At 49.9% G+C, this 13,619-nt stretch overlaps 1 pseudogene; it reads right to left on the bottom strand.

The window, feature by feature from the left end:
• Positions 1 to 13,619, bottom strand: part of LOC120375815 — a 451,158-nt pseudogene that overhangs the window by 415,552 nt on the left and 21,987 nt on the right.

Genomic DNA, 13,619 nt, shown 5'->3' with positions numbered 1-13,619 from the left:
GGCATTCACCCAAGAGTTCTGAAAGAACTCAAATGTGAAGTTATGGAACTATTAACCAAGGTTTGTAACCTGTCCTTTAAATCGGCTTCGGTACCCAATGACTGGAAGTTAGCTAATGTAACGCCAATATTTAAAAAGGGCTCTAGGGGTGATCCTGGCAATTACAGACCGGTAAGTCTAACGTCGGTACCGGGCAAATTAGTTGAAACAATAGTAAAGAATAAAATTGTCAGACACATAGAAAAAATAAACTCTTGAGCAATAGTCAACATGGTTTCTGTAAAGGGAAATCGTGTCTTACTAATCTATTAGAGTTCTTTGAAGAGGTCAACAAACATGTGGACAAGGGGGATCCAGTAGACATAGTGTACTTAGATTTCCAGAAAGCCTTTGACAAGGTCCTCACCAAAGGCTCTTATGTAAATTAAGCTGTCATGGGATAAAGGAAGGTCCTTTCATGGATTGAGAACTGGTTAAAGGACAGGGAACAAAGGGTAGGAATTAATGGTAAATTCTCAGAATGGAGAGGGGTAACTAGTGGTGTTCCCAAGGGTAAGTCCTAGGACCAATCCTATTCAATTTATTCATAAATGATCTGGAGAAAGGGGTAAACAGTGAGGTGGCAATGTTTGCAGATGACACTAAACTACTCAAGATAGTTAAGACCAAAGCAGATTGTGAAGAACTTCAAAAGATCTCACAAAACTAAGTGATTGGGCAACAAAATGGCAAATGAAATTTAATGTGGATAAATGTAAAGTAATGCACATTGGAAAAAATAACCCCAACTATACATACAACATGATGGGGGCTAATTTAGCTACAACGAGTCAGGACAAAGATCTTGGAGTTATCGTGGATAGTTCTCTGAAGATGTCCACGCAGTGTGCAGAGGCGGTCAAAAAGCAAACAGGATGTTAGGAATAATTAAAAGGGGATAGAGAATAAGACTGAGAATATATTATTGCCCTTATATAAATCCATGGTACGCCCACATCTCGAATACTGTGTACAGATGTGGTCTCCTCACCTCAAAAAAGATATTCTAGCACTAGAAAAGGTTCAGAAAAGAGCAACTAAAATGATTAGGGGTTTAGAGAGAGTCCCATATGAGGAAAGATTAAAGAGGCTAGGACTCTTCAGTTTGGAAAAGAGGAGACTAAGGGGGGACATGATAGAGGTATATAAAATCATGAGTGATGTTGAGAAAGTGGATAAGGAAAAGTTATTTACTTATTCCCATAATACAAGAACTAGGGGTCACCAAATGAAATTAATAGGCAGCAGGTTTAAAACAAATAAAAGGAAGTTCTTCTTCACGCAGCGCACAGTCAACTTGTGGAACTCCTTACCTGAGGAGGTTGTGAAGGCTAGGACTATAACAATGTTTAAAAGGGGACTGGATAAATTCATGGTGGCTAAGTCCATAAATGGCTATTAGCCAGAATGGGTAAGAATGGTGTCCCTAGCCTCTGTTCGTCAGAGGATGGAGATGGATGGCAGGAGAGAGATCACTTGATCATTGCCTGTTAGGTTCACTCCCTCAGGGGCACCTGGCATTGGCCACTGTCGGTAGACAGATACTGGGCTAGATGGACCTTTGGTCTGACCCGGTACGGCCTTTCTTATGTTCTTATGTTCTTATGTTCTTAAGAGCCAATGAACCGTGGGCCCCTGTTGTGCTGGGCACAGCACAAACCCAGAATAGTAGATGGCCCATGCCCTGAAGAATTTACAGTCTAACTAGACAAGACAGACACAGATGAGGGAAGAGGTGGAACCCGCCAGCAGAGTGAACTATGTGAAGGCAGAGGGACAGATCTGATGAACACAGGTATAGAACTTGAGACTATTGTATTTAATGTTATGACTAGGGCCAGTGTTTTCCAGAAATTGCTGCTATTACTGCATTTCCCCCTGAAATTACTCTTCATTTCTGGAATCACCCTTCGTATCCAGAATAGCTGAACAGAAGGTGGTTGGGGATGCAGGGTCACAAACCCCACATTTCTGCCTGGAGACCCCTGACTCCTCCCCAGGGCACGGGGCAGAGGCTGGGGGCTGGCTGCTTTTGAGACTTGCTGCCAATTTCTTCCCTCCTCCTACAAGTCTGGGCTCAGAAAAAACACTGGAGCTTCCCCTTGGGAGATGGGGCACTTGGCAGTGGGACGCTGGGCACCCTCATCGTGCTGCAGCGCAGACGGTGCTCGCACCTGCTCTCGGCTGCGTCCACAACACCTCTCCCCTGCTCCTCTCCCCTGCACACAGCTGATTCATGCCCTGTCTCCCCAGCACACAGCCGGCTCTAGGCTCTCAATGCCCAGTGTCTGGGCCCCACCTCCCCCACACAGCTGGCTCCTGTCTCCTCTCCCAATGCACTTTCCGGCTGTAAAGGATTATATATTGCTCATGCTTGTCAATTACTCTGTTTTCACTGCCAGCAAACACTGGCCCTACTTATGACTGTTATCTGTATCTTTGAGCCAGCCCTTGAAAGCAGGAATACTTCACAGACTGTGGTGCTGAGATGGGCCAGATGATACTGGGGAGGCTGAGGGATGGGGGGATGGGTTTCCTGTGCAATCTGGTGTCACTAAGGCTGGATCTCAAGGCTGGTTATGCAGAACTCCATCTTCTGAAGCTTTACCCCGCACAGAAAGGGGGAGTGACTGATTTTACCTCTTTCGGGAGACTGAATATGACAGACTTTTTGGGGAGAAACAGTTGAGTTTGAGCTGACTGAGAAGGGCCTTTTTGGGCTACAAACTGACATGACCTGAGAACCCACACGTAAGCTTTTAAAGAAGGTTTTTAATATACTTTGGAATGATCGGGGATTCCCAAGAGGACTGATGGTAAATAAACATTTTGATGCTTTTCTTGCTTTATATCTTTTCCCCATAAGGCACAATGCCACTGTCATGGATCCACAGGATCTGTGCAATGCCCTGGCTTTTAAACAGTCCTTGGGAGGTGCCCCTTGAGTGCACTACACCCCCAACGGGTCCCACTCTTCCACAAGGACAGGCCATGTAGCTTCAGCACCTGAGACTGAGCCTCTGGCTTCAACACTCCTATTTCAACCTGTGAGCTCTGCCAGCAGGTCCAGCCGAACTACACTCCTGTTCAGAGACTGTTCCTCAGTCAATGCACAGAGCAAGTTTGTGCTGTGACACTGGGCAGACTTTTAAAACATAGCAGGGTTCATTAGTCAACTGAAATACAGCACTGAACGTCTTTAGATTAGCACAGAGAAGCAAAGGCTAATGCCCTTGAGCCAGGCTGCTGTAGAAAACAGTTTGGTTTCCTTTCACTGAGCGTGTCCATTTGTCTTTGCTCCAGTAGAGCTCCCTGCATCTGCAAACCCAGTTCTTCCTGCTCCCAAAAACATAACGAGTCCATGTATGTTTCACTCAGCCAAGCTGAGATCCTCCCATGGACAGGTGACAATTATTCCCTTGTCTCTGTTGGGTATTCCACTGATGTAGGTTGGTCCCAGCCTGTCCTTAATGACCCATTCATATCACCCCATGACAGCTCCGTGACAAAACACCTCATGTCTCCTGCTCTTTATAATCATGGCAATACCAACCACGAGGGAAACTGAGGTGTGTATTGGCATCACCAAAATTCCCGCCTCTATCACACACACACACTGCTCACAGCCCTTGGAGAGAAAGCAAAGCACGGGAACTGGAGGTTACTCCAGTGAACACAGTGGAGGACAAGCTGCAATCCTCACACCCTGGTCAAACAGGAGAGGCATGTGGGTCCCCACCCATACAGAGGGGCTGGCTAGAGGCCTGATACCCGAGAGGCCATTGCTTGAGCAGACCATGGAGGCAGGTCAAAGGCTTCGCTACCCCAGAACAGTGGCATCGCAAAAGCACATTTTGGGGAATTAGGAAATCTAGTGACTCAGGTGTAATGGGAGGGAGAATTAAACTCCCCAGTGTGTGGAGAAGGCTGGGGAATTAAACACTAAAATTCAGGAGCAACAGCCCCTAATTCTTCTGAAAAGAAGGAAGTTTGGGGTGGGCTTTAGCAATTAGGTTGCAGCACATTCATAGATTGGAATTATTAATTAATAAGTGATGTAAATCATGAGTATTAATGCTTGATGCTTATGGACTTCCCAAAGGCCACGTATGGGTTGGGGCAGCTATTGACATCCTTGTAATCAGAGAAAAGGAGCAGATATGGTATATAGCCATCCTATTACCATAAGGAAGTGGATAAAATACCTCTCCTAGTTACCAGGTTTTCATTTTGTCGGGTCCCTGAGACAGTGTAAACTGAAGCAGGGCTCCCTTCTGATGGGCTCCCTTGCCCATCGATCTTTCTTTCCAATGGTGTCCGTATCTTGTAAGTATGCACAGTGCAAAACCCTCTTTACTGTACTTACCTTAGTTTAATCGTTACGTGTATTGAGCCTGGCCTATGATTTCAGTTATAACTGTCTGGATTAAATCACGTTTCTGCGTTTCACCAAATTCCATCTTCTCAATTAACTCTGAGTAGCCATGTACAAGGGCAAGTTGTGCCCCAACCTGTAATCTTATAAGTGTAGAAACTGTCCAGGCTACACCACCGCCCTGTGACATCATCAGCCAAGCGCCCATTGGTGCCTGGGACGTGGCCCTGGTGTGGGAGGGAGGATGCAGCAAGGACTTAGGGTCGGAGGCCGGGGTCACTGTGCATTGAGATGGGGAGGGGGGGTAATGAGTGGGAGAGGGAGGTCAAGAGTTATAATAATAATAATAATAATATTTGGGGGGAAAACGTTTAATGAAGTGAAACTGAACAGAAAGAAAACTGGAGTGGAGGCTCTAAAGCAACAAGGCTTGGGTAGGGATTCGGGGTTAAAGGTCTGGGATCCCCCAGAGCTCTGGATCCCCAAACCTCTCCTCCCTCCCACTGACCCACCCAGCCCTCTTCCCGGGTGCCCTTCCCCCACACTCCCCTCCCCTTCTTCCCACTACTCTCAGCAGGCACCACCTCCAGCCACCTTGGGAGCTTCTTGTGTTCCCTCCTCGTCTCTCACAACCTCCTCCCTCCCTGCTGCTTCTTAGCTCTAACCCTGCACACGCCCGCCCCATGTCCTGGCACCCCAGAATTATCTACTCCTCCCTTCTCCTCCCCTCCCACGGCTTTGTTCTCCCTTCACCTGTGGGGTCCTGAATGTCAACTTTATACACTCTCGTATCAAAAGAGGAGTTCACCTGACTGTCACACAAGCCAGGCATGAGTCATACACCTATTAACTCAATTTAGAATTCTACAGGTGGCATATTTTCCTCCTAAAATGAGGAAACGGCATGAAAGCTACAGTTATTAATGTAGTTATTAAGGTATCCTATAAGGATACATTAAATACAATTTTCAAATGACTGTTGGCACCAAAAAGGCAAATGTCCAAAAATTATTTTAGTGGGTGGGAGATAAGGCAAAAAAAGTGGGGCAAGGGAACTTGTCAAAACTTGTATGACAATTAAAGGTATAAAGTTATCACTACTCAGGTTTTTTAGAGCCCCCACAGCTTCTAATAACCCAGGGGACAGGACTCCTCACCCAGCAAGACCACCGTCTCATAGTTCTCCTGCATGACATCCCTGTACAGGGCTCTCTGAGTGGGGTCCAGCAGAGCCCCCTCTTCCCTGGTGAAATACACAGCCACCTCCTCGAAGGTCACCGGCCCCTGAAGGAGAAAGAGTCCAACACTCAGTACCTGCTGCCCCCGTAACAACCCCACCACTCACGGGGGAGAGGAGCCAATCAAAGGGAAGCTCTGGCTGGCTCACGGTCAGGAGTCCCACCCCCACCCTGCTCAGAGCAGCCAGGAAACACCAGGGTGAGGGGACGAAGCGAGAGCCCCTTGTCTCTCTCAGCAGATCCATCACCCCGCAACTAGCCACAGACGCACACAGGAGATGGAGGCCCTGGCAGGGCGCAGGGAGAGCTCGCTGGCAGGGAGCCCAGCGCTGTTCTCATTGTGAAGAGCTGGACAGGACCAGACTTAGTGGGGGGCAGACGACATGACGGTCCAGGGGGGCCTTGCTGAGGGGGTTCCTCCAGCAGGGGTGTCCTGTCTCTCCTCCCCCCACTTCTCTTCAGCTGTCTGCCCCTGCAGCTCTTCCTGCAGCCCTGCCCCCTCCCCCCCCACTTGGAGCTGCCCCCGGCCAAGCTGCTCCCAGGAGCCTCCTGTGTGCCGTGCGGCGGGGGGGGGGGGTTGCTGATGTCAGGGAGGCCCCACCCTCCTGCCTCTGTGCCCAGTCTCTGCTGAGCTGAGGTGGGGGGGACAAGAGTCTGTGCTGCTGCCTCTGGTTCAGGAGTGGGAGCTGCTGGCCCCTGCTGCCGTGTGAACGAGCCTTCAGACTAGTGAGTGCCGCTGGGCTTGAAGTGACAGCGGGTGTGTCTCACCCCCCACCCCCACACACTCACCCCACAATAGACACTTCAATTACTGTTATTACTTCTTTTTACTTCCTGTCAAAATGCGCAAAGTGCACATAGTCTCTGTAATTTTATTCTTTCACATTCGGTCAGGATGACAGTGCTGGTATTTTAGCTTTCTAACTGGTCTGTGCATTTCAAAATTTTATTTCTGTCTTGTGCTTAAATTCAATTCTTTGAGTAATGAGTTCTAAAATGCCTCACCTGTCCTGGCTGGAGTAATTATCATTATTACTGTTATTACCGTATTGTGCTTTGTCATTCATTATTTAAAATGGTACAGTCAAATAACAGACTCTACATTTTGCATGTACTTACCTTAGCAGGGCTCATTTAAAAAAAATTAGCTAAACTCAAAACTTTAGACACTGTGCAGATGAAGATCACTTATCTTCAGATTGTATTTTTAAATCTGTCTGTAAAGTAACTTAAAATGTCTATGAAAATAAATACAGTTCCAAGTATGATACTAATAGCAATGATGGAGTGAAATGTTAGTGAGTCACCTACATGATAGTGACCAGTTAACACAAATGCCAAAATAACTAGAGAAATAAATTCCCATTCGTAAAACAGAGAAAAAAAACTTTAATCCCCTATGTAAACTAAGTAAATATGTTTTCAGTGGAATGAAAAACAAATTGACTAAAATAGAGGAGATAATAGCAGTAACATGGAGCGTGTCTGTTAGAGAAAGTAAGCAGATTTTATTTATTTTTATTTATCTCTACTAAAGATGGGGTAAAAAGTATCAACCTTGTGTTTCTGATACCTGCATTAAAGCTCCAGAACTGATACCTCAAGGCTTGGGATAGGGAATATCTTGCTGTATTGTCTCCTGATTGTTCTAAATTTACTTTTAAATTTAATATGTGGCTGTATTAAGATTATGGGAAAAGAGGTACCAAGTGGTAACAGGGTGAACAATTAGCAGGAAGATTAATTTTAAATAATTTTTTTTTGTAAAGGCACCTCTGTTTCCAAATGTGCCTTAACCACAGGATACAGGTTGTGTGTCAATGCTAATGAGGTGTAATCAGAATCACATTATAAAAAGGGGGTGCCCAGAGCAGGAAAATTGAGCTCCCTATGGGAAATTCCAGCAGGAACCATCCCTCTACTGATGATCAATCCATGAGAGACACCTCAGACCCTAATACTATTGAGCAGGATGTGAGTAGAACTAGAGTTGTAACTTTTGCACAGGTCTTCATATAATGTCTATATGCCTTGGGTCGTCATAACCTTAACTGTAACTTCAATAAAACTTGTAAAACCGACTAGACCTTGTACCTGTGAATGTCTGTGTGGTCACTCCCCTTGGTCTTTGTGTGTTCCTAGAGACTGTACATTTGAAGCAAGTAGCAGAGGCGACTTTCACTCTGTTAAGCTTGAAACTGTTGCCACCAGAGCCGACCCCGCGGCGGTGTAATGCCACGTTACAAACTGCACTTTAAATAAAAGGCTGCACAATACACCACAGACCAGGCCACCCTCACTTCTGCGCTGCTGCTGCTGGCGGTGGCATGGCCTTCAGAGCTGGGCGCTCGGCCAGCACCCGCCGCTATCAGGCCGCCCTGCCAGTGCTGAATTTGTGCCATGGCTGAGCTCTGGCACCTCTTTCAATACAAATTAAGCACTAGAGGGAGGCACCGGGGCCTGGACGTGACGGTGGGGAGCCCGTGAGGGCCAGGGGGGATGGGGGGCACCAAAATACAAGTTCACCCAGGGCGCCATTTTCTCTAAGGCCAGCCCTGGAGCTGGGTATGGGGGAGGGGCATATCCCCTCAGGCCGTGGTTCTCAAGCAGGGGTCCCTGGACCTCTTAGGGGCTGCGAGCTGGTTTCAGGGGCTCCTCCAAGCAGGGCCAGTGTTAGACTCGCTTGGGCCCAGGGCAGAAAGCCCAAACCTCCCTGCCTGGGGCCATGAGCCCTGCCACCAGGGGCTGAAGCCAAAGCTGGAGCAATTAGCTCTGTGGGGGGCCCTGTCACATGGAGCCCCAGGCAATACCCCTGTTTGCTACCCCCTAACACCAGCCCTGGCTTTTCTGTGCAGAAAACCAGGCGTATGCAGGGCAGTGGGGTTTTTATAACATGTTGAGGGGCCTCAGAAAGAAAACAGTTGAGAACCCCTGACTAAGCCTCATTGGTGGGTGCCCCTCTACATCTCACAGCCGCCGCTGGTTAGTCGGTGAGGCTCCAGCCCTGGGATTCTGCTCCCTTTACCTAGCCCCACCTAGGTGTGTTCTTTGCTCTTCCACAAATCAGAGCATTTCCACCTTCTAACCTCATGGGTCTGTTCCTAGAATGGAAGCCACATATTAAACAAGTCCCAACAGGTTTGCTACACCCTGGCTTCCTCCCATTCTCCACCCTGTGAATTTCCTGCCCCGCACCAACCTCTAAACCAGACTGCCCAAGCCTCCCACCTCCTGTGTATCTGCTGTCACTCTCCTCCAGCAGGAACCCACCAATAACCCCAATAATCCCTACCTGAACAGGATCCTCTGCAGCCATTTCCCTTCCCTGTCCCATGGGAGGATGGGATGAACCGGCGCGAGACATGAGCGTCATTCTGCAGCCTGGCAGGATGAGAAGGGCAGTTGTGGATGTTTCAGAACTGGCTTTAGTTCATTTCACATCACAATTCCCCCAGGCCCTTTCCCTGCAGACAGACATCCTAGACTCTCCCATGCTGGAAAATGCTTGATCTCTTTATTACAGTGTCAAGTATCAGAGGGGTAGCCGTGTTAGTCTGGTTCTGTAGAAGCAGCAAAGAATCCTGTGGCACCTTATAGACTAACAGATGTTTTGTAGCATGAGCTTTCGTGGGTGAACACCCACTTCTTCGGATGCAAGCAGTGGGTGAGCCACTGCTTGCATCCGAAGAAGTGGGTGTTCACCCACGAAAGCTCATGCTACAAAACATCTGTTAGTCTATAAGGTGCCACAGGATTCTTTGCTGCTTTTATTACAGTGTAGACCTGACCCCTCCTGCCAGGGCTAAATCCACAGACGTTTTTCAGCCTCTGCAGTAATAAAGTCTCTGAACAAAATGCTAGAAAGGAGCAGAACCAAAGGGGCTGGGCAGGCTCCATAGGGGACACTGGTTCCTCCTTCCCCACCGGTGCCCCAGCCATGCCCTGTGGCTGGCAGAGAACGGCCACCCCATCTCCACCCCAGAGGGAGCTGTGTCTCAGGGCTTCCCCAAACAGCACCCAGGAACCCCCATCCCTTTTGGGGAATGACTCAGGGCAACAATTTCCCACCCAAACAAAGACGAATTGCTGCTGATGAAATGGGGGGTGGGGCGAAGCCCCCCCAAATATGAGGAGAATTTAAATTGACATTTGAAAATTATAGAAAAAAAAACAGGAAAAATAAGAGACTAGAGAGTCAACAATTTTAGGAAAAACGAGGGAATCTCCTTGGGTTTGACGGTCCTGTGTGGTGAGGGGAGAGAAAAGGGGGAGAACTAGAGAGACTTGTTACCAGTGCTGGGGAGGGAAGTGGCACAGACAGGAGAAGGAGGCAGGTATCTCCCCCGCCCCCGACTCACACACACTCTCCCCCTGGACTTTCCCGCTGCACAGAGACCGTTCAACCCCCACCTGCCCCACTGCCCTTCCCCCGCCTGCAGCTCCGGCTTCTCCCCTCCCGCCCCCGCCAGCCACACCCAGGGGAACCCCCGGGCCCCAGGCTCTGTCCCCACCTGGATCCCAGGGGGACCGTGGGCAGATCCCGGCTGCAGCGGAGAACAGCGGCTCCGCTCCGGCCCGGGCGGCTCCAGCGCTGCCGGCAGCACGTGGCCACCAGGGAGCAGCCGCTGAGCCCGGGCTCCTGCGTCACAATGTGCCAGAGCCCCGCCCCCGGGAGCTGCCCCGCCCCCGGGCTGTGCCAGAGCCCCGCCCCCAAGAGCTGCCCCATCCCCGGGCTGTGCCAGAGCCCCGCCCCCAGGAGCTGCCCCATCCCCGGGCTGTGCCAGAGCCCCGCCCCAGGAGCTGCCCTGCCCCCGGGCTGTGCCAGAGCCCCGCCCCAGGAGCTGCCCTGCCCCGGGCTGTGCCAGAGCCCCGCCCCAGGAGCTGCCCCACCCCGGGCTGTGCCAGAGCCCTGCCCCAGGAGCTGCCCTGCCCCAGGCTGTGCCAGAGCCCCGCCCCCAAGAGCTGCCCCGTCCCCAGGAGCTGCCCAATGTCCCATCTCTGGGCTTTGTTCTCCTGGCTCCTTCTTCCCAGCACCCACCGCTCCCAGCTGCTCCCTTCCTGTGTCTGCAAACACACCCCGCCCCAGGCCGGCTGAAGCGCCGCTGGGGCTGTCTCCAGTGGCTGAAGTTGCCTCCCTCTCTGCTTTACCTGGGGGGTGGGGGAGAGACAAAGAGAGGAGATGGTCCCAGGGTGTGAAAGCAAAATTAGGGGGCAGGGAAAGGACTGTTTGGAAAGGTGGGTTTTTGGGAGCGGGGGAGGGAGTCAGAAGAAGTTGGGCAGCAGAGGCTCAGAGAAATTGAGGGGAACCCCCTGGGTGTCCCGGTGTTGGCCAGGGTTTGTACAGCACCTAGCGCAATATGGGGTCCCGATCTCAGTCATGGTCTGTGCAGCACCTGGGAGCCCTGATGTCTGTTTCCTGATCACAGGCACTGGAAATGGAGAGAGGGAAACCTCAGCACCTGAAGGGTTAATGCAGCCCTGTGTGCAACCACCACTGGGTGGCGCTGCTGCTCTTATGAGGGTTTTAACAGACCAACATCGCAATCCCAGTCCCATAGGGTCTAGTGGTCAGGATTCCTGGTTTTCACCCAAACAGCCTGGGTTTAATTCCCCGTGTGGGAATGATGCAGAGATTTTGCTCAGAGGAGGAAGGGAATGAGGAGGATCCTGGAAACAGGGCATTAGACAGTGTTGGGAGGGGATCCCAGAAGTGGGAGTGGGGGGCAGAGCTCTGAGGGGAGATCAGGGAAGGATCCCAGCAGTGTGGGAAGTGGGCAGCATGGAGAGCCCAGGCCTGGCATGGGGAGTGGGAAGAGGGAATGTGTCCCTCTAAACTCACCAAGGGCAGACTCGGCAGGACTGGAAGAATTACGTGTTTGTTGGTAAATGTCAATTTCTGTGGAAACACACGACCCAATGGCAAAATATTTCCATCGATAATAATCAAAATTGACAGATGGGCAAAGTAAGAAACATGCTGCTTGAGAACGTGTCCTGTTCTAATCCTATAGGGGTCCCTTCTGCCTTAGGCACCACCATGTGGCCGTTTCATTTTCCTCCCCATTTTCGCACAGACACACAATTTCCTTTGCATGGATCCACGAACAGCAAAACCTCCCTGTGTCTCTGGTCTGAGCCAGGGCATTTTATTCCATTGAAACCTTCTCTCCTGCAATGGCAATGGTCAGACAGAGGGGACGTGGCCACCTTCACCCCCCGCCCCCCGGCAGTGAGATATTTTCTCTCCTCTTCATACTGCTGTTGTTATTCCATGAGTCATCAAGGATAGAATAAAAAGATGAGTTTACTCCAGGGTGAGGAAAGAAAGGAGCCACCAACTCCCTGAAAAATCTCAGTGCCCAGAGAAAACCTGCCCTGCTATTGGACTCACAGAGGTGCTGGCGATATGATGGGAAAAGGGACTGTCTGAATTGCCAAGGCAGGGAATGAACAATCTACAACAACATCATTAACCACAAACACACTCTAGCCATGCTCCAGCCAGTAGGGAAATGGGCAGGAATTCTTGCTGTTCAGCCATGGCCACACGTACAGAGCTGCACAGCAGTGAGTGTGCTGGGGAAGCTGGTCTGAGCAATTGGAAATGACCCTTCAGTGAGAACAGAGCCATAGTGTAGAAAGGCCCCTGAGTTAAGTGGTTGTGGCTGAGGGCTTAGGGAGCTGGGCTATGATACCATAGGGGTTTTTCTGTGGAGGGTTGATTCTTGCCGGCAAGGCTGATGTGCGGTTTCTTCATGGCTGCACTTTCAGTGATGCAGGTTTCTCTATCCCATTGTTCCATAATTATAATCAGCCAATCAGAACCTCTCCATAGACCCCTTACATGACAACCTTTCTACCATATCGGCTGCAAATATAGAACAGTGGTCGCAACGGTGATCTATACAGTTACAGATTATGTCAATAACGTCACAGTAGGTGACACGGCATCAGTGAGACTGATACTGGAATACTGCCTCCAGTTCTGGTGTCCTCATTTGGAAAAGACGTTGTGAAATTGGAGCTGGGGCAGCAAAGAGCCATCAAATGTTGTGAGGGCTGGAGAAAAATGCCTGTTTCGCTTACCAAAAGAAGATTGAAAAGTGACTTAATTGAAGTGTTGAAGGGCCTTAATGGAGAGAAAATATTGGGTATTAAAGGGTTCTTGAATCTAGCAGAGAAAGGCCTAACAAGACCCAATGGCTGGAATGTGAAAAGAGACAAATTCATATTACAAAAAGGCAAAAAAAAATCAAGAGCGAGGATGATTCACCACAGGAACAAGCTACCAAGGGAAATGGTGGATTCTCCATCTCCTGATGTCATTAAATGAAGACTAGATGCCTTTCTGGAATGTGTTGGCCCCAAAAGTAGCGCTTGTGTCATACAGGAGGCCTGTGATATGCAGGGGGTCAGATTAGATGCTCTAATGGTCTCTTCTGGCCATAAGGTCGACTAATTTCTGAAAAACTGAGTGTAGCATTGGGAGCAGCATCTGATGTTTTTCTGTCTAACCGGCTTGCTGCCTAGAACGAACGCTCCTTGAGTGGGGTGATCCACAGGGAGTAGCTCAAACCTGCAAAGTGCCTGGGCAGGGGCAGGACATTAGCACAGCAAGGGAGGGGTGTGGCAGTGACATCACAAAGGCCTTTTGCAGGACCTCAGACTATTGGTCAAAGGTGGTGGGGAGGTGGTGACCTCACAGAGAGATGCTGACATCAGCCAGGCAGGACAGGGGCGAGGGGCCAGGGACACCTCAGAGACCCCTGTGGCTTTGCTTCAGCAAGTCTCCTTCTCCAGGTCTCTCTTTGAGGACTGAGAGAGTATTCGGGTTCACGTACGTGAGCGCCAGGAGGAACCTCTTTCGAGTTTTCTCCTTCCCTTTTCCTGATTTTACTAGAAAACAGCCGTCCCTGTTTAGAAGGTAAGAGCCTCCTCGAGGGAAGAGGTGTCCTGGGCGTGTCACA

The sequence above is a fragment of the Mauremys reevesii genome, linkage group 12 (assembly GCF_016161935.1).
Source record: "Mauremys reevesii isolate NIE-2019 linkage group 12, ASM1616193v1, whole genome shotgun sequence".
NCBI classification, from domain to species: Eukaryota; Metazoa; Chordata; order Testudines; family Geoemydidae; genus Mauremys; species Mauremys reevesii.
The sequence above is the reverse complement of the archived record's forward strand: the minus strand, read 5'-3'. Positions and strand labels throughout refer to the sequence as shown.